Source organism: Cryptomeria japonica, unplaced genomic scaffold (assembly GCF_030272615.1).
Source record: "Cryptomeria japonica unplaced genomic scaffold, Sugi_1.0 HiC_scaffold_40, whole genome shotgun sequence".
Classification (NCBI taxonomy): domain Eukaryota; kingdom Viridiplantae; phylum Streptophyta; class Pinopsida; order Cupressales; family Cupressaceae; genus Cryptomeria; species Cryptomeria japonica.
Window position 1 is genome coordinate 675,001 of NW_026728862.1, and position 15,000 is coordinate 690,000.

The 15,000-nt window shown below is 59.6% G+C and overlaps 1 non-coding gene across 1 annotated transcript; it reads right to left on the reverse strand.

Moving 5' to 3' along the window:
* Nucleotides 1-2,618: 2,618 nt before the first annotated feature.
* On the reverse strand, nt 2,619-2,737 carry LOC131862278 (5S ribosomal RNA). The gene has a single exon (XR_009361294.1). It is a non-coding gene; the product is annotated as a 5S ribosomal RNA (ribosomal RNA).
* Nucleotides 2,738-15,000: the final 12,263 nt, after the last annotated feature.

Below are 15,000 nucleotides of genomic sequence, written 5' to 3' on the forward strand. Positions count from 1 at the left end.
CACGTTGTCGGAGCCCGGTTTGCCCCGGGTGCGCACCTCGCCTGCACCTTGGCCGGGGTGGGCACCTTGGCTGGGTTTGCCCAGGGTGCGCTCCGAAGCGGGGTTACTGGAGCGCCCCCTCTTTTTTTGTCAGAGCGTTTGGTGGGGTTTCTCGCATTGGCTCTTCCCAGGCCCGGTTGTTGGGTGCGCTCCCACCCTGGCGCGCGCGAAGTTGGAAGTTGGGTTAATTGCCCGGGCGCGCACCTTCGCCAGGGTGGGCACCTTGGTGCGCACACCTTGGCTGGGCTGCGCACCAGGGCGGGCTCAAGATGGCACCAGCATTCCCTTTTTCTCACTATCTTTCAAAACGGAAATTTTAAAATCTCGTTTTTTTTTTGCCTTTTATGGAAATTAGTGAAGGCATCGCATCAAAGGTGCGCACCTCGCTGCCCACCTTGGTGTGCTCCGAGGTGCCCACCACGGTGCGCAACGCCGGTGCGAACCCGGGAGCGCCCCGATGTGTGCTCCAAGGTGCGGCGTGCACGAAGTCGGACCCCGGTTTGCCCCGGGTGCGCACCTCGCGTGCACCTTGGTGCGCACACCTTGGCTGGGTTGCGCGGCCTGGTGGGCACCATGGTGCGCACCAAGGAGCGCTCCGAAGTGTGCTCCAAGGTGCGGCGTGCACGAAGTCGGAGCCCGGTTTGCCCCGGGTACGCACCTCGCGTGCACCTTCGCCGGGGTGGGCACCTCGGCTGGGTTGCGCGCCCTGGTGCGCACCAAGGAGCGCTCCGAAGTGTGCTCCAAGGTGCGGCGTGCACGAAGTCGGAGCCCGGTTTGCCCCGGGTGCGCACCTTCGCCGCGGTGCGCACCATGGCGTGCACGAAGTCGGAGCCCGGTTTGCCCCGGGTGCGCACCTCGCGTGCACCTTCGGCGGGGTTGCGCGCCCTGGTGGGCACCATGGTGCGCACCAAGGAGCGCTCCGAAGTGTGCTCCAAGGTGCGGCGTGCACGAAGTCGGAGCCCGGTTTGCCCCGGGTGCGCACCTCGCGTGCACCTTCGGCGGGGTTGCGCGCCCTGGTGGGCACCATGGTGCGCACCAAGGAGCGCTCCGAAGTGTGCTCCAAGGTGCGGCGTGCACGAAGTCGGAGCCCGGTTTGCCCCGGGTGCGCACCTCGCGTGCACCTTCGCCGCGGTGGGCACCATGGCGTGCACGAAGTCGGAGCCCGGTTTGCCCCGGGTGCGCACCTCGCGTGCACCTTCGCCGGGGTGGGCACCTCGGCTGGGTTGCGCGCCCTGGTGCGCACCAAGGAGCGCTCCGAAGTGTGCTCCAAGGTGCGGCGTGCACGAAGTCGGAGCCCGGTTTGCCCCGGGTGCGCACCTCGCGTGCACCTTCGCCAGGGTGGGCACCTCGGTGCGCACACCTTCTCAATGTTTTCTTGCCTTTTCTGGAAATTGGTGAAGGCAGCGCATCAAAGGTGCGCACCTCGGTGTGCTCCGAGGTGCGAACCCGAGAGCGCTCCGAGGTGCCCACGAAGTCGAAAGTCGGGTTAATTGCATTGTTTTCCCCGGGTGCGCTCCGAGGTGCGCAACATCGGCGCGCACCAAGGAGGGCTCCGAAGTGTGCTCCAAGGTGCGCACGATGGCGTGCACCTCTGGTGCGCACGATTCGGAGCTCGGTTTGACCGGGGTGCGCACACCTTGGCTGGGTTGCGCACCTTTTGTGCGCTCCAAGGTGCGCACGAAGTCGGAGCTCGGTTTGCCCCGGGTGCGCACCTTCGCCAGGGTGCGCACCTTGATGCGCACGCCTTGGCTGGGCTGCGCACCTTGGTGGGCGCCATGGTGCGCACCTTTCGTGCGCTCCAAGGTGCGCACGAAGTCGGAGCTCGGTTTGCCCCGGGTGCGCACCTTGGTGGGCGCCATGGTGCACTCCGAGGTGCCCAAGATTGGTGCGCACCAAGGAGCGCTCCGAAGTGCGCTCCAAGGTGCGCGCGAAGTCGAAAGTTGGGTTAATTGTCCGGTTTGCCTCGGGTGCGCACCTTGCGTGCACCTTCGCCAGGGTGGGCGCCTTGGTGCGCACACCTTGGCTGGGCTGCGCACACCTTGGCACCCGCGTTTCCTTCATTTTAAATTTTTTTTTTTTACAATCTCTCAAGTGGGAAATTCTATAATCTCAACTTTTTTTGCCTTTTCAGGAAACTTTTGAATGGAGCGCATCATTGGTGCGCTCCGAAGTGTGCTCCAAAGCTCTCTCCAGCTGCGTGCACCTGCCCCGGCCGCGCACCCGGCCCCGCCCAGCTTCGCTCACCTGTCCCGGGCGTCTGGTGCGGAACCTTAGAGTAAGAAACATCACCGTGCACCTTGGCCAACGTGCGCGACTCGACCGAGCGCGCACTGGCCGAGGTGCACACCGATTTCACCTGGGTGCGCGCGCAGCACCTCGGGCGCACCGGGGTGCGCGCACAACGCCCGGGTTGCACCGTGGCCTGTGTGCTCGGGGTGCCTCGGGTGCGCGCTCGGTGTCGCCCCCGCGCGCGCGGTAGTGCGGGCAGCGCACCCCGGCCCGGCCCGGCCCCGACGAGAACGCAAACGGGCAAAAGGTTTATTCAAATAGCATTGCGACGCCCGGCGAAAAACTAAAAAAGGGTGCAACACCGGGACTTCCCGGGAGGTCACCCATCCCAGTACTACTCCGGCCCAAGCGCGCTTAACTGCGGAGTTCTGATGGGATCCGGTGCACTAATGCTGGTATGATCGCACCCGTTATGAGCTTGTCGCAGTGTGTACTTAGCAAACCGCGACCCACGTGCGAATCCACCCCGGCCACCCACCCCCGTCGAGGTGCACACCCTCCCTCGCGAAGTGCGCCCCGTTCGCCAAGTGTGAGCCCTGCCCGGGTGCGCGCACCTTGCTAGGGCGTCGGGTGTGCACCCGGCCCGGCCTACGTGCGTGCACCTGGAGGGGGCGTCGTGTGCGTGCAGTGTCCCGTCTGCAACGCGGTGCCCACACACCACCTCGGGCGCAACGACCTGCGCTCACATGTGGGCCGAGTGCACCTTGGTGCATGTTCGGGGCGCCTCGGGTGCACGCTCGATCTTGCCCCGGTGCACCAAGGCGCTCGGTTTGCCCCGGGTGCGCACTTGGTGCAAGGTGGGCACCCAAAATAGGGATCAAGCACCAAAACACAAGTTTCGGGATGCAAAATGGGACCCAAGGACCACAAATGCGTTCCAAGACCCATGATGGGTCCACGAGAACAAAAATGTGTTCCGAGACTTAATAAACAAATATTGGGTTTTAGGAGAAGAAACATGCTCTGATGCCCAAAACGAGAATCGACCCCGAAAAGGCCACAGGCCAAAAGTGGGATGCGAGACAAAAAAAAATGGGACCCGAGGACCAAAATTGGGTTCCCAGGTCGAAGACAGGGCAACCGGACAAGAAACGACCTCTAAGGCTCGAAATGAGTCCCGACGACTAAAACTTGACAAGAAGCACCCATCAGGCACCCAACTCGACACCCATGGGATGCCGACCCACCCGGGCTTCCACCTAGCACACCTTGGCACCCACCCACCCTCGCACCCAACCTCGCACCCAACTTAGCACCTTTGAACCCACATTGGCACTCACCCTGACCCTGGCACCTTGGAACCCACATTGGCACTCACCTTGACCCTGGCACCCACCTTTGCACTCACCTTGGGACCCACCCTGGCTCCCACCTCGGCACCCACCCAGACACCCACCTTGGTTCCTTGGCACCCACCTTGGATCCTTGGCACCCACCCCGACACCCACCTTGGCACGCAACTTGGCTACTTGCCACCCACCTTGGCTCCTTGACGCCCACCCCGACAACCACCCCGTGACCTACCCTGGCTAGGGTTGGTGCACACCCACCCTGGTGCCCACCTTGGCACCCACCCTATGACCCACCTTGGCACGCACCTTAGTACCCACCCCGTTACCCACCCTAGGACCCACCCCGTGACCCACCTTGGCCAGGGTGGGTGCACCCACCCTGGTGCCCACCTTGGCACCCACCCATCCTAGCACCCAGCCTGTGACCGGGCTTGGAACCCAACCTTGCACCCGCACCCGTCTTGGCCAGTGTGGGTGCGCACCCATCCTGGCACCCACGTTGTGACACACCCTTTAACCCACGCACCCTAGCACCCACGTTGGCACCCACCTTGGAACCCAACCTAGCAACTTGGCACCCACCCCGTGACCCACCTTGGCATCCACCATAGCAGTCGCCGACTTGGCACCCACCTCGGCACCCACCTTGACACTTGTGGACCCACCTTGCCACTCACCCTAGCATCGACCCATCCTAGCACCCACCCTGGCACCTTTGCACCCTAGCACTCACCCATCCTAGCACCTAACCTGTGACCCACCTTGACACTCACCCTCGCACCCACCTTGGAACCCAACCTAGCACCCACCCACCCTGACACCAACCCTAGCACCTACCCACCCTTGCACCCACCCTGTGACCCATCTTGGCACCCACCCATCCTACCACTCAACCTATCACCCACCTTCTCACCCACCTTGGCATCCACCTTAGCACCCACCCACACTGGCACCTTGGCACCCACCTCGGGCAAGGTGGGTGCACACCCACCCTGGCACCCAATTTAGAACCCACCGAGCATGTTACCCACCTTGGCACCCACATTGCAGCCCACCCTAGTACCCACCCTATGACCCACATTGGCATCCACACCCTAGCACCCAGGCACCTCGACACCCGCCTTGACACCCACCCTAGCACTGAACCTGTGACCCACCTTGGAACTCACCCTAGAACCCACCCACCCTGTGAACCACCTTGGCATCCACCTTAGCACCCACCCACCTTGGCACCCACTCTAGCACTCACCCATCCTAACACCCAACTTGTTACCCACCTTGGCACCCGCCCTCGCGTCCACCTTGAAACCCACCCTAGCACCCACCCACGCAGGAGCCCACCTTGGCACCCAACCTAACACCCACGCATCCTGGCACCCAACTTGTGACCCACCTTGGAACCCACCCTAGTACCCACCTTTGAACCCACTATATCACCAACCCACCTTGGCACCCACCCTATGACCCTCTTTGGAATCCACCCTAGCACGCACCCACCCTGGCACCCACCATGGAGCGCACCCTAGCACCCACCCACCTCGGCACGCACCTCAACACCCACCTTGGTGTGCGCACTGCGCCAACCTCTCAAAGACCCTATGTGGTGCGCTCCAAAGTGTACACCTTTGGTGCGCTCCAAGGTGCGCACCTTTGGTGCACACCGAGGTGCACACCAAAGTGTGCACCGAGGTGAGCACCAAAGTGCACTCCAGGGTGCACACCAAGGCGTGCACCTTTGGTGCGGTCAATGCAAACGAATTCGGAAGTTGGGGTCGATGTCCTAATCGCTGCTGCAGACTACACGTATGAGAATCGGACAAATAGCTTTATATAGGGGAGGTGTTGCGTTTGATGGGTCGACTCCCCTGGTTGTGTGCACTGCACCAACTTCAAAGACCCTGTCTTGTTTAAGAAGTCAAAAGTTGGGGTGGATGTCCTAATCATTGCTGCAGTCTACGCATGTATGAGAATCAGACAAATAGCTTATATAGGGGAGGTGTTGCATTCGGTGGGTTGACTCCCCTGGTTGTGCGCACTGCGCCAACCTCAAAGACCCCGCATAGCAGAAGAAGTCGGAAGTCGGATTTTGGTGAGCACCAAGGCGTGCACCTTTGGTGCGGTCAACGCAGACGAATTCAGAAGTTGGGGTGGATGTCCTAATCGTTGTTGCAGGCTACACATGTATGAGAATCAGACAAATAGCTTATATAGGGGAGGTGTTGGGTTTGATGGGTCAACTCCCTTGGTTGTGCGCATTACGCCAACCTCAAAGACCTTGTTTTCGTTAAGAAGTCAAAAGTTGGGGTCAATGTCCTAATGGCTCCTGCAGGCTACACATGTATGAGAATCGGACAAATAGCTTATATAGGGGAGGTGTTGGGTTTGATGGGTCGACTCCCCTGGTTGTGCGCATTACGTCAACCTCAAAGACCTTGTTTTCGTTAAGAAGTCAAAAGTTGGGGTCGATGTCCTAATTGCTCCTGTAGACTACACATGTATGAGAATCAGACAAATAGCTTATATAGGGGAGGTGTTGGGTTTGATGGGTTGACTCCCCTAGTTGTTCGCATTACACCAACCTCAAAGACCTTGTTTTCGTTTAGAAGCCGAAAGTTGGGGTCGATGTCCTAATTGCTCCTGCAGGCTACGCATGTATGAGAATCAGACAAATAGCTTATATAGGGGAGGTGTTGGGTTTGATGGGTCGACTCCCCTGGTTGTGCGCATTGCGCCAACCTCAAAGACCCTGCATTGCGGATGAAGTCGAAAGTCAGAGTTTGGTGTGCTACAAGGTGTGGTCGAAGGTGCTCACCTAGGTGTGCACCTTTGGAGCACAGGAAAAGTGCCCTCCAAAAGTGCGCACCTTTGGAGTGCACAAAAGTGCCCTCCAAAAGTGCGCACCTTTGGAGCGCAGAAAAGTGCCCTCCAAAAAGTGCCCTCCAAAAGTGCGCACCTTTGGAGCGCAGAAAAGTGCCCTCCAAAAAGTGCCCTCCAAAAGTGCGCACCTTTGGAGCGCAGAAAAGTGCCCTCCAAAAAGTGCCCTCCAAAAGTGCGCACCTTTGGAGCGCAGAAAAGTGCCCTCCAAAAAGTGCCCTCCAAAAGTGCGCACCTTTGGAGCGCAGAAAAGTGCCCTCCAAAAAGTGCCCTCCAAAAGTGCGCACCTTTGGAGCGCAGAAAAGTGCCCTCCAAAAAGTGCCCTCCAAAAGTGCGCACCTTTGGAGCGCAGAAAAGTGCCCTCCAAAAAGTGCCCTCCAAAAGTGCGCACCTTTGGAGCGCAGAAAAGTGCCCTCCAAAAAGTGCCCTCCAAAAGTGCGCACCTTTGGAGCGCAGAAAAGTGCCCTCCAAAAAGTGCCCTCCAAAAGTGCGCACCTTTGGAGCGCAGAAAAGTGCCCTCCAAAAAGTGCCCTCCAAAAGTGCGCACCTTTGGAGCGCAGAAAAGTGCCCTCCAAAAGTGCGCACCTTTGGAGCGCACAAAAGTGCCCTCCAAAAGTGCGCACTTTTGGTGCGCACCAAGGCGCTGGTTCGGTCGTTGCAGGCGAGTTCGGAAGTTGGGGTCGATGTCCTGAGCGGAGGTGCAAACTACACAGGTGTCGGAATCGGACAAATAGCTTATATAGGGGAGGTGTATGCTTCGATGGGTCGACTCCCCAGGTTGAGCGCACCGCGCCAACCTCAAAGACCCTACGGTATGGATGAAGTCGGAAGTTGGGTCCGATGACCGATTCGATTAGTAGGTATGCTCATGAGGTCGGAATTTGGGTCCGATGACCTGCCATGTGCAGGAAGGCGAATGTTGACACTGTGCGTTGCAAGGTGCACACCAAGGCGCTGGTGCGGTCTTTTTAGTCGAGTTCGGAAGTTGGGGTCGATGTCCTGATCGGAGGTGCAAGCTACACAGGTGTGGGAATCGGACAAATAGCTTATATAGGGGAGGTGTATGCTTCGTTGGGTCGACTCCCCGGGTTGAGCGCACCGCGCCAACCTCAAAGACCCTACGGTATGGATGAAGTCGGAAGTTGGGTCCGATGACCGATTCGATATGTAGGCATACTCGCGAGGTCGGAATTTGGGTCCGATGACCTGCCACGTGCAGGAAGGCGAATGTTGGCACTGTGCGTTGCAAGGTGCGCACCAAGGCGCTGGTTCGGTCGTTGGAGGCGAGTTCGGAAGTTGGGGTCGATGTCTTGATCGGAGGTGCAAACTACACAGGTGTGGGAATCGGACAAATAGCTTATATAGGGGAGGTGTATGCTTCGTTGGGTCGACTCCCCGGGTTGAGCGCACCGCGCCAACCTCAAAGACCCTACGGTATGGATGAAGTCGGAAGTTGGGTCCGATGACCGATTCGATATGTAGGCATACTCGCGAGGTCGGAATTTGGGTCCGATGACCTGCCATGTGCAGGAAGGCGAATGTTGGGACTGTGCGTCGCAAGGTGCGCACCAAGGCGCTGGTGCCGTCGTTGCAGTCGAGTTCGGAAGTTGGGGTCGATGTCCTGGTCAGAGGTGCAAACTACACAGGTGTGGGAATCGGACAAATAGCTTATATAGGGGAGGTGTATGCTTCGATGGGTCGACTCCCTGGGTTGAGCGCACCGCGCCAACCTCAAAGACCCTACAGTATGGATGAAGTCGGAAGTTGGGTCCGATGACCGATTCGATACGTAGGCATATTGGCGAGGTCTGAATTTGTGTCCGATGACCTGCCATGCGCAGGAAGGCGGAATTTGGGTCCGATGACCGAGTTGATGGCGTGCCATGCGCAGAAAGGCGGAATTTGGGTCCGATGACCGAGTTGATGTTGATGGCCCGCCATGCACAGGAAGGCGGAATTTGGGTCCGATGACCGATTTGAAGGCGTGCCATACGCAAAAAGGCGGAGTTTGGGTCCGATGACCGAGTTGATATTGATGGCCCGCCATGCGCAGGAAGGCGGAATTTGGGTCCGATGACCTGACATACGCATGGAGTCCGACTCGGGGGCCGATGTTCGATTCGATGACTTGCATTGTGGGTAAAGTCGGAAGTTGTGGTCTTTGACCCGATTCGATGACCAGACTTCGGCTGCTTGAGAATCGGACAAATAACTTATATAGGGGAGGTAGTGTTCTCGAGCATCCTCCCCCCGTGCCCGTTTATGTCGATTGATGCTGGTGCTCGACTGGTTGGAGCGCTCGGATGCAAAAATCTTGCACCAGGATTTATCGATTGTGATGGACACGGCAAGTCTCCTGATTGCTATGCAGGAGCTCATCGTGAATCTCTATGCGGCCTTGGTATGGACTCGACCTGCGGAATGGTTCGGCAATGGTAGTCGCTCCAACACGTCCTTGCAATGGCCACAGAGGTGATTCGACTAGAGCTCCAGTCTAGCTTTTGGGTTGCTTGGCGGACTGGTATAGCCGCGATCGAGTTCCGGCCATGAACGTTTTAGATAGCTCTTGGGCTTTCTGGGACGGAAGTCGGAAGTTTGGGCTGTTGTCCGATTTGATGACCATTCTTCGGATGTGTGAGAATCGGACAAATAACTTATATAGGGGACTGTGTTGTCTCACGCAGCCCCCTCCGTGCCCCTCTATCTCGACCGATGTTGGTGCTTGAAAGGGTTGGGATCGCTCGGATTTATAAACGTGCACCACCATTTGTCGAGTGTGAGGGACGCGGCAGGTCTCCTAAATGCTATGCGGGCGCTCTCTGAGAATCTCTATCCGGCCTCGACACAGACTAGTCTTGCTGAATGGTTTGGCACTGGTAGTCGATCCAACACGTCGTTGTTGTGGCCGCCTAGGCGATTCGATTCGAGCCCCCGTCTAGCTTTTGGGTTGCTTGGCGGATTTTGCCCTATCCGCAAGTGAGCTCGGTCCCTAAACGTTCGAGAAACCCGATTGCTATGCGCCGACTCTCTTTCTTGCGAGCCTCCATCTAGCTTTTGGGTCTCTACGGAACGGAAGTCGGAATCTGGGACCGTTGTTTGATTCGACGAGGCAGACTACGGTTGTGCGAGAATCGGACAAATAACTTATATAGGGGAGGTGTTGACTGGAGCATTCTCCCCCGTGCCCCTCTAACTCGACCAATGCTGGCGCTCGAACGGTGGTAGCGCTCGGATTTTCATTGAGCGCCAGCATTGGTCGATTTAGAGGGGCATGCGAGATTCCCGAATGCTATGCGAGGGCTCTAACGGAAATGTCTATTGGTTTCGGTATGGATGCAATTGCGAGTGGTTCGGCAAAGGTAGTCGTTCCGATGCGTCCATGTCGTGGCCAAATCGATAATTCGATTTGAGCCCTCGTATAGCATTTGGGTCTCTCGATGTGATTCCGCATTCCAGTCCCTTTGGGCACTGCTTGAGCCGCATCCCAGGGGGTTCCCTTCCCAATAATCTGCCTCGCAACCCGATTGCTATGCGGTGAGGCTCCTCGGCCGCCTCGGAACTATCTGTGTATCAGACGCATCGCGGGATAAGGGGTTGGCAACGGTAGTCGCCCCAAGCGCGTCCGATGCTTGGACCATTCCGAGGCGGCCCTGAAGCCTCTTCCGTCTAGCCGTTGGGTCCTTCTCGCCGCATCCCTCGCCTCGCACCCCGATTGCTATGCGGTGAGGCTCCTCGGCCGCCTCGGAACTATCTGTGTATCGGACGCGTCGCGGGATAAGGGGTTGTCACTGGTAGTCGCCCCAAGCGCGTCCGATGCTTGGACCATTCCGAGGCGGCCCTGAAGCCTCTTCCGTCTAGCCGTTGGGTCCTTCTCGCTGCATCCCTCGCCTCGCACCCCGATTGCTATGCGGTGAGGCTCCTCGGCCGCCTCGGAACTATCTGTGTATCGGACGCGTCGCGGGATAAGGGGTTGTCATTGGTAGTCGCCCCAAGCGCGTCCGATGCTTGGACCATTCCGAGGCGGCCCTGAAGCCTCTTCCGTCTAGCCGTTGGGTCCTTCTCGCCGCATCCCTCGCCTCGCACCCCGATTGCTATGCGGTGAGGCTCCTCGGCCGCCTCGGAACAATCTGTGTATCGGACGCGTCGCGGGATAAGGGGTTGTCACTGGTAGTCGCCCCAAGCGCGTCCGATGCTTGGACCATTCCGAGGCGGCCCTGAAGCCTCTTCCGTCTAGCCGTTGGGTCCTTCTCGCCGCATCCCTCGCCTCGCACCCCGATTGCTATGCGGTGAGGCTCCTCGGCCGCCTCGGAACTATCTGTGTATCGGACGCGTCGCGGGATAAGGGGTTGTCACTGGTAGTCGCCCCAAGCGCGTTCGATGCTTGGACCATTCCGAGGCGGCCCTGAAGCCTCTTCCGTCTAGCCGTTGGGTCCTTCTCGCCGCATCCCTCGCCTCGCACCCCGATTGCTATGCGGTGAGGCTCCTCGGCCGCCTTGGAACTATCTGTGTATCGGACGCGTCGCGGGATAAGGGGTTGTCACTGGTAGTCGCCCCAAGCGCGTCCGATGCTTGGACCATTCCGAGGCGGACCCGAAGCCTCTTCCGTCTAGCCGTTGGGTCCTTCTCGCCGCATCCTTCGCCTCGCACCCCGATTGCTATGCGGTGAGGCTCCTCGGCCGCCTCGGAACTATCTGTGTATCGGACGCGTCGCGGGATAAGGGGTTGTCACTGGTAGTCGCCCCAAGCGCGTCCGATGCTTGGACCATTCCGAGGCGGACCCGAAGCCTCTTCCGTGTAGCCGTTGGGTCCTTCTCGCCGCATCCCTCGCCTCGCACCCCGATTGCTATGCGGTGAGGCTCCTCGGCCGCCTTGGAACTATCTGTGTATCGGACGCGTCGCGGGATAAGGGGTTGTCACTGGTAGTCGCCCCAAGCGCGTCCGATGCTTGGACCATTCCGAGGCGGACCCGAAGCCTCTTCCGTCTAGCCGTTGGGTCCTTATCGCCGCATCCCTCGCCTCGCACCCCGATTGCTATGCGGTGAGGCTCCTCGGCCGCCTTGGAACTATCTGTGTATCGGACGCGTCGCGGGATAAGGGGTTGTCACTGGTAGTCGCCCCAAGCGCGTCCGATGCTTGGACCATTCCGAGGCGGACCCGAAGCCTCTTCCGTCTAGCCGTTGGGTCCTTCTCGCCGCATCCCTCGCCTCGCACCCCGATTGCTATGCGGTGAGGCTCCTCGGCCGCCTTGGAACTATCTGTGTATCGGACGCGTCGCGGGATAAGGGGTTGTCACTGGTAGTCGCCCCAAGCGCGTCCGATGCTTGGACCATTCCGAGGCGGCCCCGAAGCCTCTTCCGTGTAGCCGTTGGGTCCTTCTCGCCGCATCCCTCGCCTCGCACCCCGATTGCTATGCGGTGAGGCTCCTCGGCCGCCTTGGAACTATCTGTGTATCGGACGCGTCGCGGGATAAGGGGTTGTCACTGGTAGTCGCCCCAAGCGCGTCCGATGCTTGGACCATTCCGAGGCGGCCCCGAAGCCTCTTCCGTGTAGCCGTTGGGTCCTTCTCGCCGCATCCCTCGCCTCGCACCCCGATTGCTATGCGGTGAGGCTCCTCGGCCGCCTTGGAACTATCTGTGTATCGGACGCGTCGCGGGATAAGGGGTTGTCACTGGTAGTCGCCCCAAGCGCGTCCGATGCTTGGACCATTCCGAGGCGGACCTGAAGCCTCTTCCCTCTAGCCGTTGGGGCTTTCTCGCCGCATCCCTCGCCTCGCACCCTGATTGCTATGCTGTGAGGCTCCTCGGCCGCCTTGGAACTATCTGTGTATCGGACGCATCGCGGGATAAGGGGTTGGCAGTGGTAGTCGCCCCAAGCGCATCCGATGCTTGGACCATTCCGAGGCGGCCCTGCAGCCTCTTCCGTCTAGCCGTTGGGGCCATCTCGCCGCATCCCCCACCTCGCACCACGATTGCTATGCGGTGAGGCTCCTTGGCCGCCTCGGAACTATCTGTGTATCGGACGCATCGCGGGATAAGGGGTTGTCACTGGTAGTCGCCCCAAGCGCGTCCGATGCTTGGACTATTCCGAGGCGGCCCTGCAGCCTCTTCCGTCTAGCCGTTGGGGCCATCTCGCTGCATCCCCCACCTCCTCGGCCGCCTCGGAACTATCTGTGTATCGGACGCATCGCGGGATAAGGGGTTGGCAGTGGTAGTCGCCCCAAGCGCGTCCGATGCTTGGACTATTCCGAGGCAGCCCTGCAGCCTCTTCCGTCTAGCCTTTGGGGCCATCTCGCCGCATCCCTCGCCTCGCACCCCGATTGCTATGCGGTGAGGCTCCTCGGCCGCCTGGGAACTATCTTCGTATCGGACGCATCGCGGGATAAGGGGTTGTCACTGGTAGTCGCCCCAAGCGCGTCCGATGCTTGGACTATTCCGAGGCGGCCCTGTGGCCTCTTCCGTCTAGCCGTTGGGGCCATCTCGCCGCATCCCCCACCTCGCACCCCGATTGCTATGCGGTGAGGCTCTTCGGCCGCCTTGGAACTATCTTCGTATCGGACGCATCGCGGGATAAGGGGTTGTCACTGGTAGTGGCCCCAAGCGCGTCCGATGCTTGGACTATTCCGAGGCGGCCCTGCAGCCTCTTCCGTCTAGCCGTTGGGGCCATCTCGCCGCATCCCCCACCTCGCACCCCGATTGCTATGCGGTGAGGCTCCTCGGCCGCCTTGGAACTATCTTCGTATCGGACGCATCGCGGGATAAGGGGTTGTCACTGGTAGTCGCCCCAAGCGCGTCCGATGCTTGGACTATTCCGACGCGGCCCTGTGGCCTCTTCCGTCTAGCCGTTGGGGCCATCTCGCCGCATCCCCCACCTCGCACCCCGATTGCTATGCGGTGAGGCTCCTCGGCCGCCTTGGAACCATCTTCGTATCGGACGCATCGCGGGATAGGGGGCTGTCACTGGTAGTCGCCCCAAGCGTGTCCGATGCTTGGACCATTCCTAGGCGGCCCTGAAGCCTCTTCCGTCTAGCCGTTGGGGCCTTCCCGCCCCATCCCTCGCCTCGCACCCCCGATTGCTATGCGGTGAGGCTCCTCGGCCGCCTTGGAACCATCTGTGTATCGGACGCATCGCGGGATAAGGGGTTGGCACTGGCAGTCGCCCCAAGCGCGTCCGATGCTTGGACCATTCCGAGGTGGCCCTGAAGCCTCTTCCGTCTAGCCGTTGGGGCCTTCCCGCCCCATCCCTCGCCTCGCACCCCGATTGATATGCGGTGAGGCTCCTCGGCCGCCTTGGAACTATCTGTGTATCGGACGCATCGCGGGATAAGGGGTTGGCACTGGTAGTCGTCCCAATCGCATCCGATGCTTGGACCATTCCGAGGCGGCCCTGCAGCCTCTTCCGTTTAGCCGTCGGGGCCTTCCCGCCGCATCCCTCGCCTCGCATCCCGATTCCTATGCGGTGAGTCTTCTCGGCCGCCGCGGAACTATACCTGTTATTGCTACTGCATCCTTCGGCTGGTAACCTCCTCTGCCGCCTTGGAACGTTCTCTTTGTCGGACGCGTCGCGGGATAAGGGGTTGGCACTGGTAGTCGCCCCAAGCGCGCCCGATGCATAGACCGCTCCGAGTCGACCTTGCTTTCAGCCTCTCACATGCATAGACCTCTCTGAGTCGACCCTGCAGCCTCTCACGTTTAGCCTTTGGAATCTCGCCTCACAACATGATTGCTATCCTTGATGCATCCCTTGCCTCGAGCCCTGATTGCTTTCTTGGCTGCATCCCTCCTCTCCTCACAGCCCGGTTGTCATCACTGCTTCATCCGTCGCTTCATGCATTCTGGCTGCTGGGCCCTTCCCACCGCACACCTCGATTGCTATCTCTTCTGCATCACACACCCCGATTGCTATCTCTGCTACATCCCTCGGCTCTCACTTCTGCATCCTTCGCCTCACACCTCGATTGCTATCAATGCTGCATCCGTAACCTCACACCCCGATTGCTATGCGGGGAGGCTCCTTGGCCGCCTTGGAAATTTCTGTGTGTCGGACGCACCGCGGGATAAGGGGTTGGCACTGGTAGTCGCCCCAAGTGCGCCCGATTCTTAGACCGCTTCGAGGTGACCTCGTAGCCTCTTTCGTCCAGGCTTCCTGCCTTCAACGCCCTTTTTACACCTCGATTGCTATGCGCGGGCTCGTTGGCGTCTATCACCTCTCTGCGAAGAGTGGCACGATGATTGTTGGGGTAAATCGTAGCAGTCCGATCTCTGGCCTTGGGCCATTGTGAGGGCTGATCGATTTCCTGTGCGCATCTCGTGTTCGCCCAGTAACAGACTCGACGACTTGTAATCGGTCTTGTTCCCGATTGTTCCTGGAGGTAGTCTTCGGAACTCTTGGATTTGACCTGTCACTCGAACTGTCCTCTTCCGAGGATGCTTGTGTGTGTGTGCTTGTGCCATTTCCTTGGCGGTATTAACGAGATATTAAAGAGCGGAGTGAGCGCCTCGCCCAGCTA